Raw genomic sequence first — 7,519 nt, 5'->3', positions numbered from 1 at the left:
GTTTTAATGATTGAATATAAATCCATCATCTACAAATATGTTCCTGACCACATGAACATTTTGCTATGAACACAAAACTTTGTTCTCTTTTAATTAAATTCCAATAAAGAAGTAAAGATGTACGCACCTGTAACTCTGCATAAAATCAAACTTGCATATGAACAAAATATCAAAAGAAAAGATTTACACCATCAATATTGTTTCAATTATTTACCATAAATCCGTTTATAAATATGTTCCTGGCCACATGAACATTTTGCTGCTAACACAAAGTAAATGTACTTTACTTTTTTACACTGTTATAAAACTCCACAAGCGGCAACAAAATTCGCTTTCCACCCCAAAATAATAATAATCCATGCACAGTAAAAGCACAATATTACCCTTATCATATACCTTCCCCCAATTCCCCTAGATTTTGCTTATTTTAGGCTTACCCTAAACTTTACCCTAAAGAGGGTCCAAATCCCCTAAAATGGGGTATTTTACCCTAAAGTGAAAACACTGAGGGCCGCTTACGGAGGGCCAACGTGATAATTACTGCCATAACCCGCTTATAACTAAATATATATATATATATATATATATATATATATATATATATATATATATATATATATATATATATATATATATATATATATATATATATATATATATATATATATATATATATATATATATATATATATATATATATATATATATATATATATATATATATATATATATATATATATATATATATATATATATATATATATACATATATATATATATATATATATATAAATATATATAATATATGTATATATATATATATATATATATATATATATATATATATATATATATATTGTCTCACCAACACCGGAGAGTAGTTCAGCATGCTCTCTAAAGACAGATCCTCTCTTTATCCACACCACACTACATTCACACAACATATACACCTTTTCCCAAAATCAAATTTTCAAAATGGCGCGCATACACCAAGCCTCGGAGTCCCCGACTGGGGGGCCACAAATTCCCCAGGAGGACTCCCTTCTGGTTGCCGACCCGAGAGGTGTCTTGATAACTCCTCGAACCTCTTTCTTCTCAATTTCTGCAACATTCGCGGTCTTCGCTCTAATTTTCATTCTGTGGAACATCATCTCTCCTCCTCTAAACCTCACCTTCTCTTCCTTACCGAAACACAGGTTTCTGAGGCTACTGACAGCAATCTCTACTCTGTTCCCTCCTACTATCTCTATCCTAAATTTAAATCCAAAGCTGGATGTTGCGCCTACGTGCGCAACGACATCACTTGCTCTCGTGCCCACGACCTTGACTCTTCTGAATTTTCCACCATCTGGTTAAGACTTCATTGTCATTCTATTACTAAATACATCTGTGCTGTTTATCTCTCACCTAACTCTACCAACTATGTAAAATTCTTTGACTATTTGAATTCTAAAGTGGAGCACATCTTGACCCACTCTCCCTTCGCTGAAATCTCCATCCTAGGAGATTTCAATGTTCACCACCAGCTTTGGCTTTCATCCTCTTTCACTGACCATCCTGGTGAACAAGCCTACAACTTTGCTATCCTCAACGACCTAGAGCAGTTGGTCCAGCACCCTACACGTATTCCCGACCGTCTTGGAGATCGGCCCAACATTCTAGACCTCTTCCTTACCTCAAACCCTTCTGCTTATTCTGTCAAACTGTTCTCTCCGTTGGGCTCCTCCGATCACAATCTTATTTCTGCATCCTGTCCTATCGCTCCTGTACACCCTCTGGACCCACCGAAGAGGCGATGCTTCTGGTATTTTGCTTCAGCTCGGTGGGACGACCTGAGGATGTACTTTTCCGATTTCCCGTGGAATGATTATTGCTTCCAGAATAGAGACCCCTCTGTGTGTGCTCAGCGCATCACAGAGGTGATTGTCTCTGGAATGGAGGCATACATTCCTCGTTCTTTCTCTACTCCTAACGCAAAAAAGCCTTGGTTTAATCACGCTTGTTCTCGTGCTGTCAATGATAGAGAGGTAGCTCACAAAAGGTACCAGAGCCTTCAAACTAATGCTAATTATGAACTTTACATTTCTGCCCGAAATCGTGCCAAATCTATTCTCCGACTAACCAAAAATTCTTTCATTAATAAAAAATGACAAAACCTTGCTTTCTCTAACTCTTCCCGTGACTTCTGGCATCTAGCCAAAAATATCCTCGAACTTCACTTCTTCATCTTTCCCTCCACTCCTCAGTCCTGACGGCAACACTGCCGTCTCATCTATCTCTAAGGCTGAACTCTTCTCTCAAACTTTTTCTAAAAACTCCACTCTGGACGATTCTGGGCATATTCCTCCTACTCATCCCCCCTCTGACTCCTTTATGCCTGTTATAAAGATTCTTCAAAATGATGTTTTCTATGCCCTCTCTGGCCTCAATCCTCAGAAGGCTTATGGACCTGATGGAGTGCCTCCTATTGTCCTTAAAAACTGTGCCTCCGTGCTGTCACCCTGCCTGGTCGAACTCTTTCGCCTCTGCCTGTCAACATCTACCTTTCCTTCTTGCTGGAAGTATGCCTTCATACAGCCTGTACCTAAGAAGGGTGACCGCTCCAATCCCTCAAAATACCGTCCTATAGCTTTACTTTCTTGTCTATCTAAAGCTTTTGAATCAATCCTTAACCGGAAGATTCAAAAGCACCTTTCCACTTCAGACCTTCTATCTGATCGCCAGTATGGGTTCCGCAAGGGGCGTTCTACTGGTGATCTCCTAGCCTTCTTAACTGACTCTTGGTCATCCTGTCTTAGCCGTTTCGGTGAAACCTTTGCTATTGCGCTGGACATATCAAAAGCTTTTGATAGGGTGTGGCACAAATCTTTGCTTTCCAAACTACCCTCCTACGGTTTCTATCCTTCTCTCTGTTCCTTTATCTCCAGTTTCCTTTCTGACCGTTCTATTTCTGCCGTGGTAGACGGTCACTGTTCTTCCCCTAAATCTATTAACAGTGGTGTCCCACAGGGTTCTGTCCCATCTCCCACTCTTTTTCTGTTGTTCATTGATGATCTTCTTTCCAAAACGAACTGTCCTATCCATTCCTACGCCGATGATTCCACTCTGCATTACTCAACTTCTTTTAATAGAAGACCCACCCTACAGGAACTTAACGACTCAAGGCTTGAGGCTGCAGAACGCTTAGCCTCAGACCTTACTATTATTTCCGATTGGGGCAAGAGGAACCTGTTGTCCTTCAACGCCTCAAAAACACAGTTTCTCCACCTATCCACTCGACACAATCTTCCAAACAACTATCCCCTATTCTTTGACAACACTCAGCTATCACCTTCCTCAACACTAAACATCCTCGGTCTATCCTTAACTCAAAATATCAACTGGAAACTTCATATCTCATCTCTTACTAAATCAGCTTCCTCGAGGCTGGGCGTTCTGTACCGTCTCCGCCAGTTCTTCTCCGCCGCACAGTTGCTGTCCATATACAGGGGCCTTGTCTGCCCTCGTATGGAGTATGCATCTCATGTGTGGGGGGGCTCCACTCACACAGCTCTTCTGGACAGAGTGGAGGCTAAGGCTCTTCGTCTCATCAGCTCTCCTCCTCATAGTGATAGTCCTCTATCTCTTAAATTCCGCCGCGATGTTGCCTCTCTTTCTATCTTCTATCGATATTTCAACGCTGACTGCTCTTCTGAACTTGCTAACTGCATGCCTCCCCCCCTCCCGCGGCCCCGCTGCACACGACTTTCTACTCATGCTCATCCCTATACTGTCCAAACCCCTTATGCAAGAGTTAACCAGCATCTTCACTCTTTTATCCCTCACGCTGGTAAAATCTGGAACAATATTCCTTCATCTGTATTTCCTCCTGCCTACGACATGAACGCTTTCAAGAGGAGGGTATCAGCTGGGCCCATACTTATAAAGCTAACACTTCGTCTCAGGCTCGTCTTAAGAGCCCAAAACGGCCCTGTGGAATCCTATATCCTGGATGTTAATCTGAGACGCGGCGCGAGTAGCAAAAGTTGGTCCCGGGCAGGCATAAATCCTGGGTCTTCGTCTGAGGCAGCGACCTTCAAATGTAAACATTACCGGGTGTTGCCAGACAGCCAGCGTGCCTCATCAAATCGTTTTACATTCAAACGCTCACTATAGTCTTACAAAACCATATTATTATGGATATGATGTACTTCTATTCAATACTTTCACCATTTTAAGGAATCTTACCCATTAGTTTTCATATGAGATAACTGATCCCGCCGTTGTTGTCAACTTTACTTTCCCCACTACCCGTTGCGGCTGGAGCCCCAGCTAGGGTACACACTCACCTCTGAGACGAGACATAAGTCAAACGCCTTACTTCTTTATAAGTATGGGCCCAGGACATCTCTCCTCCCGAATTTGACCTTGCCTTTGGACACCTCTTTTGTATCTTTTTTAGGATCAGCGAGTAGCGGGCTTTTTTTTATTATTGTTTTTTTTTTTTTGTGCCCTTGAGCTGCCTCCTTTCTTATAAAAAAAAAAAAAAAAGTGAAAGACCGATAGTATGAACACAGAATAAAATTGGACCCAGTATACTTCCCTGGGGGACTCCTCTTTGCAAAAGTTTATGAGTGGAGAACGATTTATCTATTTTCACACAGTAAGTTCTGCTCTCAAGGTAACTCCTCAGATAATCCAACGCGCTACGCTCAATTCCAATATTCTTGCAATCCTGAAGCAATAGACTGTGCTCCACCGTGACAAACGCAGCACCCAAGTCTAACAAAATCAGAACACCACACTTCCCTTCATCCATAAGCACAAGCAAGTTGTTTACCACCGAACAGAGAGTAGTTTCAGTTGAGTAAAGCCTCTTGTAGGCAGATTCATTATCCGGTAAAGCCTGCACCACTAGCAAATGCTCCATTAGCTGATTTAAGATCACATTTTCAAGTATCTTAGATAGAAACGTCAAGTTGGATACTGGTCTAGAGGAACTAAACACTGTGGGTCCAGTTTACCTTTAACGATAGGTTTCACGATTGCCGCTTTCTCACTCTCAGGGAAAGTCTTGCTTTCGATACTAGTGTTAACCATCACAGTCATAATATTTAAGAAATCACTAAAGTTTCCACTCTTAATGATGTCACTTATCGGCAAGGAATCACCATCACAGTACGTCAGGTTCACCTGTGTATGATAGTTTTCACCACAGCCACATCCACTTGTTGAAAGCTTGTTAACTTTATTTCAGGGACTGGAGTTTCCACAGCGGATCCATGGTAACCGCGGTCGCCTCTAAAGTTCATGATAACTCTCTCAATTTTCTTGTCAAAAAAAGTCTAAAAACTTATTTGCCAGCAATTCATCCGAGAAACCATCCGGAAGCTTGTTAACCTTTCTGTTTCCAGTCAAACTGTCAGGCACCTTATATAATTTATTGATGTCAGGCCCTGCCTCCACAACCTTATTCCGATAGTATTCTCTTTTCCGTTTTATCACAAGCCGGTTTTCTTTGTTTCTCGCCTCCTGGTATGCTCTTCTTGCCTCATCTGTTTTTTGCCTACGCCACAGTCTTTCTTTTTTCTTCTTCTCTCTTTTTGCCCACAGTATTTCCGCATTAAACCAAGGTGCATGATCTCTCAACACTATCTCCTTTTCAATCAGAGGACAGAGGCTGTTATACTCATCTTTAGCTAAACCATTATATAGCTTAACCAGGCAGGTAGCACAGTTTCCACGTAACACCGAGCCATGTTCACAGATTTCACGACAATTAATAGTAATTTCCTGTATCACAGAGTTAATCAATATTTCTGGTTGAAAATTCTTTCGCAATCTGAACGTAATCTTTTTTCTCTGCACTGCTTCCCTCACGTATGAAATTTCAAAGGTTACCAATTTATGCACCGGGGATATACAACATATTTCATCAACACACACCCCTTACACTAGATCACCGTCTGTATCGCTGAAAACCAAGTCTAGCACATGACCCCCTAAAGAAGTCATCTCAATGAAGGCCATGGCAGAAGAATTTTCAGGATCATCAGTCCATAGATTAAAGTCACCACAGATGAACACATTTGCACTCACCATATCCACAGGCTCCAAAAATGTGCGAAATTCATCAATAAAGACCTCTGCTCTTGTATCCGGAGGTCGATACACCTCAATAAAGGTGCATTTCCTTCTATCAATTTCACGGATGACTTACACTAATTCAAAGGTATCCCACCTTTCTGATGCTTTTCTCCGAATCTTCTTAAAAGAATTCGAAGGAAAGATCCCAACACCACCACCCCTTCTTGTCTCCCTCGGAACATGTAGAGAGGTTCGAGTTACTGGCGTCATCTCACGAATCTTGGCGACGTCGTAGTCATTTAGCCATGTCTCAGTTATCGCTAAAATGTCAAGATCGATCCTTTTCTTTGATGAGATCACGGATATCTAGTTTTATTTCCCACAGACTGAACGTTTAGCAGACCACATTTAATCTTTGTATCTGAGGAATTAGTAGCCATGATCCGTTATGTTACGAATTCTCTCAATATCAGTCTGAAAAACTACACAACACTGGTTATTCGCCGAGTGATTAACTTCAGACTTCTTGTACCTCACACAATTTATACAAATGCTCTCAGTCCCGGGGCAGTCTTTGGCTTTATGCTCTCCTGCACATTTATAACATACTGGGTTCTCACCATTGGCCTTGGCAGTGCATTTGGACTCAATATGACCATATCTCTGACAATGATAACATAATATTGCATGGTATCTGTCTCCCACAGTATACACCCCCCATTCAAGTTTTGTTAAGAACATAAGAACATAGGGAAACTGCAAGAGGCCGGGTGGCCTACACAGGGCAGCTCCAGAATCCCCCGGCCAGTACTCACGATGGGTGAGGTGTAGTTACAGGGGTTACAGGTAGAGGCTTGATCCTCGTTATACCGGCGGTACTATGGCACGCATCCAGTACCCCGTCACCTTACTGCACCCACACCTCACTGCCACCTGTCGTCCTCTTCCATGTAGCTATCCAGTCTACTCTTAAAACAAGCTATCGTCCCTGCACTAACTATGTGATTGCTGAGTCTGTTCCATTCCCCCACCACCCTATTACTAAACCAATGCTTGCCTATATCTCTCCTAAATCTATACGTTTCTAATTTAAATCCATTACTGCTAGTTTTATCCTGCTGGCTAATTCGCAGTACTTTACTTATATCGCCTTTGTTGTAACCCTTGACCCATTTGAATACTTCTATCAGATCTCCTCGCACTCTTCGTCTCTCTAGTTTAGAAGTTTCAGCCTATTTTGATATGGGAGGTTCCTCAGCCCCTGAATCATCTTGGTCATCCTCCTCTGAACTGATTCTAGCAAGTTGATGTCCATTCTGTAGAGGCAGCTCCTTTGACCCTAAGTTCCCGTGTATCTAACCCCACCTAATATCGCTGTCCATGAATTTATCTAGTCTATTTTTTAATGTGACAATTGTATTGGCACTCACCACGTGACTGCTAAGCCTATTCC

This window comes from Eriocheir sinensis, unplaced genomic scaffold (genome assembly GCF_024679095.1).
Source record: "Eriocheir sinensis breed Jianghai 21 unplaced genomic scaffold, ASM2467909v1 Scaffold1525, whole genome shotgun sequence".
In the NCBI taxonomy this organism is placed as follows: Eukaryota; Metazoa; Arthropoda; class Malacostraca; order Decapoda; family Varunidae; genus Eriocheir; species Eriocheir sinensis.
Note: the sequence above shows the minus strand (reverse complement) of the source record.